Source organism: Rattus norvegicus, chromosome 13 (genome assembly GCF_021556685.1).
Source record: "Rattus norvegicus strain SHRSP/BbbUtx chromosome 13, alternate assembly SHRSP_T2T, whole genome shotgun sequence".
Classification (NCBI taxonomy): domain Eukaryota; kingdom Metazoa; phylum Chordata; class Mammalia; order Rodentia; family Muridae; genus Rattus; species Rattus norvegicus.
In genome coordinates this window covers 23,692,366-23,707,701 of record NC_141546.1, presented here as the reverse complement: position 1 = coordinate 23,707,701, position 15,336 = coordinate 23,692,366, and the positions used below count along the sequence as shown (strand labels likewise).

The 15,336-nt window shown below is 39.8% G+C and overlaps 1 protein-coding gene and 1 pseudogene across 1 annotated transcript in view; both read right to left on the bottom strand.

The window, feature by feature from the left end:
* The window catches only part of Serpinb7 (serpin family B member 7), a 72,555-nt gene extending 61,759 nt beyond the window's left edge, over positions 1-10,796 (bottom strand). Inside the window, exon 1 of the mRNA XM_087579892.1 lies at positions 10,532-10,796. The gene's annotated coding sequence lies outside the window, so the exon portion shown is untranslated. The remainder of the gene's footprint in view (positions 1-10,531) is intronic.
* Positions 10,797-11,433: 637 nt separating this feature from the next.
* Tpt1-ps3 (tumor protein, translationally-controlled 1 pseudogene 3) lies at positions 11,434-15,104 on the bottom strand (annotated as a pseudogene).
* Between the last annotated feature and the right edge of the window lie 232 nt (positions 15,105-15,336).

Genomic DNA, 15,336 nt, shown 5'->3' with positions numbered 1-15,336 from the left:
GCATCTGGTCATGACATGACTCATCAGGATTATGCTAAAGCAAATGTATTTTATATCTTCTCACACACAAAGAAAATTATTTCCTAATTTTCTAAAGTATTAAAGTGTTTAGACTACTTAAACATGAAATGATTTTATGTTGAGATTTTTCAAATTAACCAGTAACAACAAAAGATACCTTGATATCTCACAGGCATCTTAAACTTTTTATATCAAAGCATACATTTTTAAATTACATAAATCTATCCCTGTTTTCCTCATTATAGGAAAGAGTACTTCAGCCCTCCTGACTGTTTGGGTATAAAGTCTGAGTGGCTCATTTCAAACAAAGCTTTTGCAGATTTAAGTAAAGACATGGAGATAGGTGATGATGAAATACTCGGATAGAGCCTAAATTCAATGCTAGTGCCCTAGGATAAAGAAAAAGAAAGAGACACAGAGAGATAGAAAGACAGAGAGATAGAGACAGACACAAGGACAGAGACAGAGATAGAGGCAGACAGAGGCAGAGAGAGACAGAGACAGACAGACACAGAGAGAGAGAGAGAGAGAGAGAGAGAGAGAGAGAGAGAGAGAGAGAGAGAGAGAGAATACTAAGACACAGATGAAGGGGACAAACTACAATCACGAGAAGCTATGAGAAGAAACAAACCCAACCGGGTTTCGTATAGTCTTAAGGTATGTTAGTTTAATTTCCATCTTGTTGCCACAGAAGGCTAAGAAAACACATGTGTATGTAGGTCAGGGTATAAACACACACACACACACACACACACACACACACACACACACACGTGTGGAGTTGGATCCTTAATATACATAACCTTTCACAGTTTCCTATTAACACTTATTTATTTCTAAGAGGCTTTAGTACCTCCCCAATTTTAATACACATAACAGCCTATTAATCAGACTCAGGAAAAACCAGAAAATCTTGTTAAATGAATTCAGAATTATCACACAAACACTAAAATTCAAGAGATGAGAGAGAAAATGCACAATATTATTTCTCAATCTCATTTCTTATTTATGAAATTCTGTGAACAGTATGACATTGTACATCAAACTAGCAATGTGTAGTGAATGCCACCACTCGGTAGAAAGTCGTTTGCCAAAGATGCTTCTAGGCCCTAGGTTCAATCTCCAGTATAACCAAGGAGAGTATGGACTATGGTAGAATGCTCTTAATCAGTTTGGTCATTGAAAACATTTGTCTACTAGCCTCTCTCCAGTCTACTTATTATATGGACACATTTTCAGCCTTAGCATAGGAGAGATGGGGCATGGCCATGCTATAATACACTGAGAATAATTACTCCTTCTAGGCCTAAATCTACTAAGAGACACATGACAAGCATTGACAAGGCAAGATGAAAAGGGACACAAAGAAATGTTACTTGGAACCAGGAACATGGATATAATCAGCAGCGGGAGAATGGAGGTGTGCTTCCATTGGTTTATTCTCTATTGTGACACAGAAGGATATTAGAAAAGTAGAGGGGAGAAAACTATAATCAGGATATATTATATGAGAAAATCTATTTTCAATAAACATGAGGGGGGGGTCTGCAAAGACTTGGTCCTGAAAAGCAAGTAGAAGTGAGTGAAGAGAAAAGTGAAAAAACAAACCAAGTAATATAATAAAATAGGATAGACACTTAGAAATTACTGTAAAAGAACAAACTTACATATACCCAGAGAGGCCTGAGTTCTCTTACTTACATCCCTAGGTTACATAATGGTTCTGTGTGAAGGAAACTGTTTAATAAGGCAAGAATCAGTAATGGGACTATTATCTAGACCATAGTTGTTTTCTTTTTTCAAACTGCAGATTGTTGTCCACTGGGGAGAATAAAAATGCACTTAATTATGAACACCAGCATTTAAAAACAAAGAAATACAGTTAATATGAAAAGATAGGATAGGATGGGATGGGATGGGGTGGGGTTGGGTGGGATAAGATAGGGTGGGATGGGATATATGGAATGGGATAGGATGGATGCAGTGGGATAGGATGAGATAGTGTACCCAAAATGGAAAGACGGAGTAGAATAGATCTTAGAGCTGCTAACTCTAAGGGGAAGAATAACTTTGTGAGTGAATGTGCACACATACAATTGCAATGTTTTGAAAGTCATGCATGAGTTAAGTCACTTAAAAGCCACCTAAGACCTGGTTCCATTCAATGAGGAGTCACTAAACTCTTGAAAACTCTTTAAATTTTTTCTTAAATATTTAGAGATTGTGCTATTTAAATAAAGGGATTCTGGCTGCATAGTGTGTTCTTGGTCTTGGCTACATAATGTGTTCTTGGTCTTAATTCCTCAGTGTGCCTGTGTTTATGAAAACACTGATAGAGATTTGGGCTTCCTGCCAAATAGGAATTGGAATTCTCATCATTTTTATTCTTCCTTCTGAGGCGGGTGGGGATGGTGCTAGAAGAATGTGAACCCATTATAGAAGTCTCCAGGATCACCAGGATCAGGTATCATCACACACAGTCTCCAGGATTACCATGATCAAGTAATATATCTCAGAGTACCTGGGTAACACTGAGAAGCCAGCCCTGAGAGCTCTTTCCATACCACTAACCCTGCTGCATCTCTCTACCATCAGCTATTGCCTCTCCATGGTCTGGACACAGATCAGAGAAAGGCTAAAAATAGATATATCGTTGTCGTCTTAATTGAATTTCTAGAATACCAGGTGGATCCTGTGTATTACATTGAAGCAGAAAGCATCCTTAAGAAGGGACCTTGTAGCATTTTGTTTTATTCTCCATTGGATGATTGATTCTATGATTCATAAAGATACATGGATAAGACAATCATCTGTAGTCACTAAATTTTTTGAGTTGTGACATCTAAAATCAACATAGAAAATAATCAAATAAAGCATGGCTCGAATACATCAAAGTTGTGTTTACAAAGTAAAATGTCAAGGGATGTTTAATACAAGAGCCAGAGTTTACTAGGCCTACCCTAAAGACTTAAAGGACCCTGTGCAAGTCAAGTATGGTCTCAAATATTTGATGACCCACACAGTCAATTGGTGATGGGCCTGTATCTAACTTTACAACTTAAAGTCTTTTATGCTTTAATCTAGTAAATTTAAATATCTCTTAACCCTCACAAGCATTGTCTCCTGACTCTCGAAAACATTGTCTCCTGACCCTCACCCAAATTGTCTCTTGGCCCTCACAAGCACTGATACGCTCACTGCTACTTGGTTTATGACTGTACTTCTCATTTGTCTACAGACAATTGAAAATTTCAAGCCATTCAAGTGAGTGGTAACTGTGTAACAGAGCCAGTATTCACTTTCTGATTTTATAAAAATAATAAAATCACATTTTTTTTCTCTTTGAAGCTGATGAGGCATCTAGAGTCCATTGGCCAAACCTAAATATAGGCTCTACTTTTGCAAAGAGGGCAGTGCCAAGGCTGTCTGCCCTGGATAACTATTTAAAAGCCCAAATATCAATGTATCTATCTTGTTCACTAAAACCTCAGAACACAGCATCTGTGAAGATGAGAGGCCCATGTCTCTACCCTACGGAATGAAGGGGAGGCGTGGGCCACTGTGTCATTGGGAAATAGTTGTTGGCAGGCTGTAAAGGGCATTTCAATAGTGATTGAGCTGGGTTCACAGTGGCAAAGAAGCTTCACAGATCCTCTGTTGAGTTGTGCATGTGAGCCCAACAACTACCTCCTTACCTCTGGTGACAAGTCTCCATGTAGCAGGCAAAAGACCATTCCCAAGCAGTCTTCTCAAATGTTTCATACAACCATGCAGTGTGATGGTCACGTGTGACCTTGTACAATAGAACTCAGGATTTCTCATGGAAACAAGAAGCAGTAGGAGATTTCAACACCCCACTCTCATCAACGGACAGATCATGGAAACAGAAATTAAACAGAGATGTAGACAGACTAAGAGAAGTCATGAGCCAAATGGACTTAATGGATATTTATAGAACATTCTATCCTAAAGCAAAAGGATATACCTTCTTCTCAGCTCCTCATGGTACTTTCTCCAAAATTGACCATATAATTGGTCAAAAAACGGGCCTCAACAGGTACAGAAAGATAGAAATAATCCCATGCGTGCTATCGGACCACCATGGCCTAAAACTGGTCTTCAATAACAATAAGGGAAGAATGACCACATATACGTGGAAATTGAACAATGCTCTACTCAATGATAACCTGGTCAAGGAAGAAATAAAGAAAGAAATTAAAAACTTTTTAGAATTTAATGAAAATGAAGGTACAACAGACCCAAACTTATGGGACACAATGAAAGCTGTGCTAAGAGGAAAACTCATAGCGCTGAGTGCCTGCAGAAAGAAACAGGAAAGAGCATATGTCAGCAGCTTGACAGCACACCTAAAAGCTCTAGAACAAAAAGAAGCAAATACACCCAGGAGGAGTAGAAGGCAGGAAATAATCAAACTCAGAGCTGAAATCAACCAAGTAGAAACAAAAAGGACCATAGAAAGAATCAACAGAACCAAAAGTTGGTTCTTTGAGAAAATCAACAAGATAGATAAACCCTTAGCCAGACTAACGAGAGGACACAGAGAGTGTGTCCAAATTAACAAAATCAGAAATGAAAAGGGAGACATAACTACAGATTCAGAGGAAATTCAAAAAATCATCAGATCTTACTATAAAAACCTATATTCAACAAAACTTGAAAATCTTCAGGAAATGGACAATTTCCTAGACAGATACCAGGTATCAAAGTTAAATCAGGAACAGATAAACCAGTTAAACAACCCCATAACTCCTAAGGAAATAGAAGCAGTCATTAAAGGTCTCCCAACCAAAAAGAGCCCAGGTCCAGACAGGTTTAGTGCAGAATTCTATCAAACCTTCATAGAAGACCTCATACCAATATTATCCAAACTATTCCACAAAATTGAAACAGATGGATCATTACCGAATACCTTCTACGAAGCCACAATTACTCTTATACCTAAACCACACAAAGACACAACAAAGAAAGAGAACTTCAGACCAATTTCCCTTATGAATATCAACGCAAAAAAACTCAATAAAATTCTGGCAAACCGAATCCAAGAGCACATCAAAACAATCATCCACCATGATCAAGTAGGCTTCATCCCAGGCATGCAGGGATGGTTTAATATACGGAAAACCATCAACGTGATCCATTATATAAACAAACTGAAAGAACAGAACCACATGATCATTTCATTAGATGCTGAGAAAGCATTTGACAAAATTCAACACCCCTTCATGATAAAAGTCCTGGAAAGAATAGGAATTCAAGGCCCATACCTAAACATAGTAAAAGCCATATACAGCAAACCAGTTGCTAACATTAAACTAAATGGAGAGAAACTTGAAGCAATCCCACTAAAATCAGGGACTAGACAAGGCTGCCCACTCTCTCCCTACTTATTCAATATAGTTCTTGAAGTTCTAGCCAGAGCAATCAGACAAGAAAAGGAGATCAAGGGGATACAGATCGGAAAAGAAGAGGTCAAAATATCACTATTTGCAGATGACATGATAGTATATTTAAGTGATCCCAAAAGTTCCACCAGAGAACTACTAAAGCTGATAAACAACTTCAGCAAATTGGCTGGGTATAAAATTAACTCAAATAAATCAGTTGCCTTCCTCTATACAAAAGAGAAACAAGCCGAGAAAGAAATTAGGGAAACGACACCCTTCATAATAGACCCAAATAATATAAAGTACCTCGGTGTGACTTTAACCAAGCAAGTAAAAGATCTGTACAATAAGAACTTCAAGACACTGAGGAAAGAAATTGAAGAAGACCTCAGAAGATGGAAAGATCTCCCATGCTCATGGATTGGCAGGATTAATATAGTAAAAATGGCCATTTTACCAAAAGCAATCTACAGATTCAATGCAATCCCCATCAAAATACCAATCCAATTCTTCAAAGAGTTAGACAGAACAATTTGCAAATTCATCTGGAATAACAAAAAACCCAGGATAGCTAAAGCTATCCTCAACAATAAAAGGACTTTAGTGGGAATCACTATCCCTGAACTCAAGCAGTATTACAGAGCAATAGTGATAAAAACTGCATGTTATTGGTACAGAGACAGACAGATAGACTAATGGAATAGAATTGAAGACCAAGAAATGAACCCACACACCTACGGTCACTTGATTTTTGACAAAGGAGCCAAAACCATCCAATGGAAAAAAGATAGCATTTTCAGCAAATGGTGCTGGTTCAACTGGAGGTCAACATGTAGAAGAATGCAGATCGATCCATCCTTATCACCCTGTACAAAGCTTAAGTCCAAGTGGATCAAGGACCTCCACATCAAACCAGACACACTCAAACTAATAGAAGAAAAACTAGGGAAGCATCTGGAACACATGGGCACTGGAAAAAATTTCCTGAACAAAACACCAATGGCTTACGCTCTAAGATCAAGAATCGACAAATGGGATCTCATAAAACTGCAAAGCTTCTGTAAGGCAAAGGACACTGTGGTTAGGACAAAACGGCAACCAACAGATTGGGAAAAGATCTTTACCAATCCTACAACAGATAGAGGCCTTATATCCAAAATATACAAAGAACTCAAGAAGTTAGACCGCAGGGAAACAAATAACCCTATTAAAAAATGGGGTTCAGAGCTAAACAAAGAACTCACAGCTGAGGAATGCCGAATGGCTGAGAAACACCCAAAGAAATGTTCAACATCTTTAGTCATAAGGGAAATGCAAATCAAAACAACCCTGAGATTTCACCTCACACCAGTGAGAATGGCTAAGATCAAAAACTCAGGTGACAGCAGATGCTGGCGAGGATGTGGAGAAAGAGGAACACTCCTCCATTGTTGGTGGGATTGCAGACTGGTAAAACCATTCTGGAAATCAGTCTGGAGGTTCCTCAGAAAATTGGACATTGAACTGCCTGAGGATCCAGCTATACCTCTCTTGGGCATATACCCAAAAGATGCCTCAACATATAAAAGAGACACGTGCTCCACTATGTTCATCGCAGCCTTATTTATAATAGCCAGAAAATGGAAAGAACCCAGATGCCCTTCAACAGAGGAATGGATACAGAAAATGTGGTACATCTACACAATGGAATATTACTCAGCTATCAAAAACAACGAGTTTATGAAATTCGTAGGCAAATGGTTGGAACTGGAAAATATCATCCTGAGTGAGGTAACCCAATCACAGAAAGACATACATGGTATGCACTCATTGATAAGTGGCTATTAGCCCAAATGCTTGAATTACCCTAGATCCCTAGAACAAACGAAACTCAAGACGGATGATCAAAATGTGAATGCTTCACTCCTTCTTTAAATGAGGAAAAAGAATACCCTTGGCAGGGAAGGGAGAGGCAAAGATTAAAACAGAGACTGAAGGAACACCCATTCAGAGCCTGCCCCACATGTGGCCCATACATATACAGCCACCCAATTAGACAAGATGGATGAAGCAAAGAAGTGCAGACCGACAGGAGCCGGATGTAGATCGCTCCTTAGAGACATAGCCAAAATACAGCAAATACAGAGGCGAATGCCAGCAGCAAACCACTGAACTGAGAATAGGACCCCCGTTGAAGGAATCAGAGAAAGAACTGGAAGAGCTTGAAGGCCCATATGTACAACAATGCCAAGCAACCAGAGCTTCCAGGGACTAAGCCACTACCTAAAGACTATACATGGACTGACCCTGGACTCTGACCCCATAGGTAGCAATGAATATCCTAGTAAGAGCACCAGTGGAAGGGGAAGCCCTGGGTCCTGCTAAGACTGAACCCCCAGTGAACTAGACTCTGGGGGGGAGGGCGGCAATGGGGGGAGGGTTGGGAGGGGAACACCCATAAGGAAGGTGAGGGGGGAGGGGGATGTTTGCCCGGAAACCAGGAAAGGGAATAACACTCGAAATGTATATAAGAAATACTCAAGTTAATAAAAAAAAAAAAAAAAAAGAAGCAGAACCTGGTTTCACTTTGTAACCCCTCGGGGGTGTTCTTGTTACACAATACCTGGGAAGTAAAGCATCCTACTTCTGGACTTCAAAAGTTCATTCATGTGAAAATCCTACCCAGGGTGTGGGTTCCTGGAAAGCTTTAGCTGTTTGAGCTCCCCATACAAAGCAGTTTAGGATTTGTGTGTGATCCCCACTGCTTCCTTCTCTGAAATCAGCTTTATATTGGTTACAATACCTACTTCAGTGTAAACAAGACAAAATAATTGCTGTTTTATGGAACAATGACAAGAAAATTAATGTTATGTTTGGATTCGGAATAATCTCTCTATGACTATTTTGGATCTGCCATTGGTTAAGCAGTATATGAACACTACGTTGATTGTTTACCCCTTCCATGATAGATAGGGACGTGTTAGTAATGTGATAGTTATGGCTTCATCAAGAGGAGAATGTACCTTTTTCTCATAGAGAGATTTCATTGTGACCTCTTCAACAGTGGTTAAAATGGTCTTCAAGTTGCAGACTTGCTCATTGGACAGTTCGCCCTTCACTCATCTGACATAGTGCTTTTGCTAGTGAGTTTAGTTCAGTTCATCCATCCCTGATTTTTATTGCACTCTAGTATAAAATAGGTTTCCTTAACTAGTGTGAAGAAATCAGGATCAGTTTGTCTCTTTAATGCCTTCGGCAACCCCCAGGTTTCTCTCAGCTTCTTACATTGAAAGTAGAGGGAGACAGCACTGGTGTTTCAGTATTTCAAAAGAAACTGGAAAAATAAAGGGAAAGCGTCTATGACCTGGATTACATGTGCCTAAAATTTAGAACTTTTAAAGCTCCCAATACCTCAGCTTAACGGCGTATCTCTCCTACCCCGGTAGTGTGAGAACTGTAATTCAAACTAGAAACTGAACAACAGCAAGGCAAGAACAAAGGCAGAGATTCCTTAAAGTGCTTGGGAAAGAGAGGAGGTGGCAGAAGTCTTGTAAACAGAAACTATGCTGAGAGAAGGGAAGGCAGAGGTGCTGGCAAGGCTGGAGGATGCTGCCCACCTGGTACCCTGATCACTCCAGTGTCATCTCTTATCACCTCTTTCCCCCAAGGAAAGTGATGAAGCTGCAGGGCTTGTACCTACTCAGTGTCACTTAGGAATGAATGCTCTCCCGACTGATACCTTTACTAAATGTCACTTAAGAGTAAATGCTCTTCTGATTGATGTTCCACTTAGTATATTCAGGGGCAGCACAGACAAATCCAGACAGAAAAACACATTCCATTTTGTTCTCAGGGAACAATTAGAAAATCTGTATTTACTTAGAAACAAACTTAACCTAAACCTAGCTTTGCCCACCCAGCAGGAAAAATAACAATAATCTTGATGTGGGAATTGTTTCTTCCTTCACCTGCCATCTGCCAGTCTCTAAAGCACTCTGCAGGCAAAGGGAATAATTGATGTTTGTTTCTCCAGATTAATTAAGTAGTTTTGTTAGACCCCTAAAGAAGATTTAATGTGACGTAAATATTCATCTTCATTCATGGATTAACAGTGAATCCCCCTCCCCTCACAAAAAAAAACAAAAAACAAAAAACAAAAACAAAAAACAAAACAGTGAAAACTCTGTCACGGACATGAAATCAAAATCTTTCAGATATGACAATAAATAATTATAAGATTGTCTTAATCATCATACACTTTTTTCATATGAAGAACACGTTTTGAGTTGGTTTCTATTGTGGACAAAAACAAGAACAGAGGTGTTGAGGCTATACATTGTGGAAGACACTTGTAGTTCAGAAATATTCCAAAACTCAGCTGTATCAGCTTTGGATCTGTTGGAGAAATCAAGAACTCAAAAGCATTTTTTTTGTTGTTTTTAAATAAATGTCCTCAACTATACCACCAAAGGTTGCTTAATATTTATGATGAGCAAAAATATATTCAGTAGGGACCTGCCTAACCCCTGAGAGATTTTTGAGGTAGTCATCATGATTGTGTTATGGCCTCTAGACCTGGGATTGGCATGTAACTTGTATGTTCTGATTTTAACCCATCGATTTAGGATAAATGAGTATCTTATACATAACCTTTCATTCATTTATTAATTTGCAGATATGTATTCAATATTGCTATAATTCTCAGAGACAGAAAGCCTAGACATTGGTATTTGGATATCCACCACATTTCTTGTACAAGTTCTCTTTTATAAACTTCAAGAGCCATCAGTCGTGGTAGGCTTTTTCTTGAAAAGTGAAGAATGAAAGGAATTGTTGTACCTAGAGTGTGTTGATCAATGTAGTTTTATATTGCCATCCACCATCACCATTAGCCTGAATATCCCTCTACCACAATTCCATAGAATTGGAGCAGGGGAGCTTAAGACACCCTTGGAAGAGCTAAGTAGAAAATTGCCATCAAACAATGGGGTGTGCAAGTGCCAGGTCTCAGACATTCAGCTGTATTTGGGCAGTAGACAAATACTCATAACATACAGATTCTTGAGTAACAGCCACTCATACTGAGAAGCCCAGAATAATCCAGCATGCATAAGAGTGCTACTCACCTCCTCCCAGTGCAGCTCTGAGGGCTTCGCTGCTGGGCTCCAGTTCTTCCTGCCTCCTTCCTCCTAAGACTCTCTGCTCCTCCCTACACACTTCTGCCAAGACACTGAAAAGATTCTCCAGACTTCCCATTGGCTCAATTCCCAAGGGTGAGGTTGGCTACAAGAACCTAGCAGCAGTGACAGAAATGAATGAAGTCCCTCCTCCTTCCTAGGCTGTACTAAGAAGAACATCATGTTTATTCATGGGACACTAACAACAAGCTCTATATGGGCTTCCCTGTCCTGCCCCACAGGAAGTTGATCTCAGGGTATGATGTCACATAATTTCTTTGTCCACTGATGTAGAGGAAGTAAACTCAACAAACCAGAGAAGCAAACGTTTGCAAAGGTTGTCCTTACACACACCCATCTAAGCCATGTGTGCTTGGGCATAGAGAAGAACACAAATTAGACCAGCAATGACAACAAGAAAAAGAGAACCCAGGAAATAAGGTGAGACAAGCTGGTCCTCTACCCAGGACTAAGACCAGGTGCCTGTGTTTTATTCATCTCCAATCTCACTAGCTCAAATTCCAGTGTTCCTGAAAACTTGTGGCTCAAGTCCCAGATATCAGGATAAGTTTGCAACTTCTGGATGGCCTTTGCCACTAGTAGGTAACACATGTGAAGTTCAAAAGAAATATCGATACCTCACACCCATAGCAAAGGCCCTATATTTTCTAATTTAAATTCACTTTACTTTAGACAACCCACATGATATGTTTATTTCTTCAAAAAAAATTGCCTCCACTATAAATAATTCACCATCAAAATAAAAGCTCAAGAAGATATCAGTCCCATTTGTCCTCAGTCCTGATGGTAAGCAGCAGCCAATTATGGTGACAGGTGATAGATCCAATTTGTTAACATTTTTCCCTCTCAAAGCCATCCTTAAAATCAGGAATGGAAAGGAAGAAGTAAAAATACCACTATTTACAAATGATATGATAGTATAATTAAGTGATCCCAAATGTTCCACCAGAGAACTATTAAACCTGATAAACACCTTCAGCAAAGTGCCTAAGTATAAAATTAACTCAAGTAAATAAGTAGCCTTCCTCTACACAAAAAAGAAACAAGCCAAGAAAGAAATTAGGGAATCATAAGAAAGGGAGGGGGAGGGATTAGGGGGATGTTGGCCCTGAAACCAGGAAAGGGAATAACAGTCGAAATGTAAATAAGAAATAGTCAAGTTAATAAAAAAAATAAAGGGAATTACATGTAAAGATGCTATTTTAGGGTATATGGGAACTTTATAAACATGAACAAATAAAATTTAAAATATGGAAAAAAATTAGGGAAACGACACGCTTCATAATAGTCCCAAATAATATAAAATATCTTAGTGTGACTTTAACCAAGCAAGTGAAACATCTTTATGACAAGAATTTCAAGCCTCCGAAGAAAGAAATTGAAGAAGACCTCAGAAGATGGAAAGACCTCCCATGCTCATGGGTTGGCAGGATTAATATAGTAAAAATGACCATTTTACAAAAAGCAATCTACAGATTCCATGCAATCCCCATCAAAATTCGAATACGATTCTTCACAGAGTTAGACAGAACAATTTGCAAATTCATCTGGAATAACAAAAAACCCAGGATAGCTAAAACTATCCTCAACAATAAAAGGACTTCCGGGGGAATAACTATCCATGAACTCAAGCAGTATTACAGAGCAATAGTGAAAAAAACTGAGTGGTATTGGTACAGAGACAGGCAAGTAGACCAGTGGAATATAATTGAAGATCCAGAAATGAACCCACACACTTATGGTCACTTGATTTTTGACAAAGGAGCCAAAACCATCAAATGGAAAAAAGATAGCATTTTCAGCAAATGGTGCTGGTTCAACTGGAGGTCAACATGTAGAAGAATGCAGATCGATCCATGCTTATCACCCTGTACAAAGCTTAAGTCCAAGTGGATCAAGGACCTCCACATCAAACCATATACACTCTAACTAATAGAAGAAAAATTGGAGAAGCATCTCGAACACATGGGCACTGGAGAAAATTTCCTGAACAAAACACCAATGGCTTATGCTCTAAGATCAAGAATTGACAAATGGAATCTCATAAAACTGCAAAGCTTCTGTAAGGCAAAGGACACTGTGGTTAGGACAAAACGACAACCAACAGATTGGGGAAAGATCTTTACCAATCCTACAACTGATAGAGGGCTTATATCCAAAATATACAAAGAACTCAAGAAGTTAGACCGCAGGGAGACAAATAACCCTATTAAAAATGGGGTTCAGAGCTAAACAAAGAACTCACAGCTGAGGAATGCCGAATGGCTGAGAAACACCTAAAGAAATGTTCAACATCTTTAGTCATAAGGGAAATGCAAATCAAAACAACCCTGAGATTTCACCTCACACCAGTGAGAATGGCTAAGATCAAAAACTCAGGTGACAGCAGATGCTGGCGAGGATGTGGAGAAAGAGGAACACTCCTCCATTGTTGGTGGGATTGCAGACTGGTAAAACCATTCTGGAAATCAGTCTGGAGGTTCCTCAGAAAATTGGACATTGAACTGCCTGAGGATCCAGCTATACCTCTCTTGGGCATATACCCAAAAGATGCCCCAACATATAAAAAAGACACGTGCTCTACTATGTTCATAGCAGCCTTATTTATAATAGCCAGAAGCTGGAAAGAACCCAGATGCCCTTCAACAGAGGAATGGATACAGAAAATGTGGTACATCTACACAATGGAATATTACTCAGCTATCAAAAACAATGACTCTATGAAATTCGTAGGCAAATGGTTGGAACTGGAAAATATAATCTTGAGTGAGCTAACCCAATCACAGAAAGACATACATGGTATGCACTCATTGATAAGTGGCTATTAGCCCAAATGCTTGAATTACCCTTGATGCCTAGAACAAATGAAACTCAAGACGGATGATCAAAATGTGAATGCTTCACTCCTTCTTTAGAAGGGGAACAAGAATACCCTTGGCAGGGAATAGAGAGGCAAAGATTAAAACAGAGATTGAAGGAACACCCATTCAGAGCCTGCCCCACATGTGGCCCATACATATACAGCCACCCAATTAGACAAGATGGATGAAGCAAAGAAGTGCAGGCAGACAGGAGCCGGATGTAGATCGCTCCTTAGAGACACAGCCAGAATACAGCAAATACAGAGGCGAATGACAGCAGCAAACCACTGAACTGAGAATGGTATCCCCGTTGAAGGAATCAGAGAAAGAACTGGAAGAGCTTGAAGGGGCTCAAGACCCCATATGTACAACAATGCCTAGCAACCAGAGCTTCCAGGGACTAAGCCACTACCTAAAGACTATACATGGACTGACCCTGGACTCTGACCTCATAGGTAGCAATGAATATCCTAGTAAGAGCACCAGTGGAAGGGGAAGCCCTGGTTCCTGCTAAGACTGAACCCCCAGTGAACTAGACTGTTGGGGGGAGGGCTGCAATGGGGGGAGGGTGGGGAGGGGAACACCCATAAGGAAGGGGAGGGGGAAGGGGGATGTTTGCCCGGAAACCGGGAAAGGGAATAACACTCGAAATGTATATAAGAAATACTCAAGTTAATAAAAAAAAAAGAAAAAAAGAACACCAGTGGAAGGGGAAGCCCTTGGTCCTGCCAAGACTGAACCCCCCAGTGAAAGTGATTGTTGGGGGGAGGGTGGTAATGGGGGGAAAATGGGGAGGGGAACACCTATAGAGAAGGGGAGGGGGAAAGGGCTAGGGGGGTGTTGGCCTGGAAACCGGGAAGGGGAATAACAATCGAAATGTAAATAAGAAATACTCAAGAAAGATGGAAAAAATGGGTTTCAGAGCTAAACAAAGAATTCACAGCTGAGAAATGGTGAATGGCTTAGAATCACCTAAAGAAATGTTCAACATCTTTACTTATAAGGGAAATGCAAATCAAAACAACCCTGAGATTTCACCTCACACCAGTGAGAATGGCTAAGATCAAAAAAACGGGTTAGGGGGATGTTGGCCTGGAAACTGAGAAAACGAATAACAATTGAAATGTAAATAAGAAATGCCCAATTTAATAAAGATGGAGAAAAAAATCATGAATGGAGTCACACCATCTTCCCATAGTCCGGGAGACCAATTTACCATCTGGATTGATGTCTTCACCAATAAAGAAACTGGTAGTTATTGAAGTTAGCAAGGATGTGCTTAATTTGCTCTGCAGCTCCAGTCATGAAAAGCTTTTCTCTTTCTGGTTTCTGTTCTTCAAGTTTGCCTTTGAGGGATTTCATGTAGTCTTTGATATTCTTTTTGTAGGCCTCTTTTGTGAAGCTGGCTTCTTATAAGTGATGGTTTGTGACAATGTCAATACCGGTGACTACTGTGCTTTCAGTACCTTCGCCCTCAGGACCTTCAGCGGAAGCATTTCCACCAATGATTGAATCATCGATGGCACTCTCTGTTCTACTGACCAGCTTGCCTTCCACCGCCAGGCACAGACCATCCTCAGTCTCCCGGATCTTGTAGATGTCAGCTCATCGTGGTTGATGAGGTCCCAACAGGTGATCATGGTGATTCTTAGCTAAACATCAGTACATGTTTCCTGAGAAGAATGCCTTTGTTCATAAAACACAAGCTATGGTGTGGAGCCAAAACCTTTGGAGTCATATCTAGGTTCAAATTCAAGGCCCTCACTCTGAATCCATATGACTTTGAATAGATTATTTTATGGTTTTACATCTTGCTTTGCTTGTTTAAAAAGTGTGGAGAATTTCAGTAACGTTATGGCTAAGATGATTATA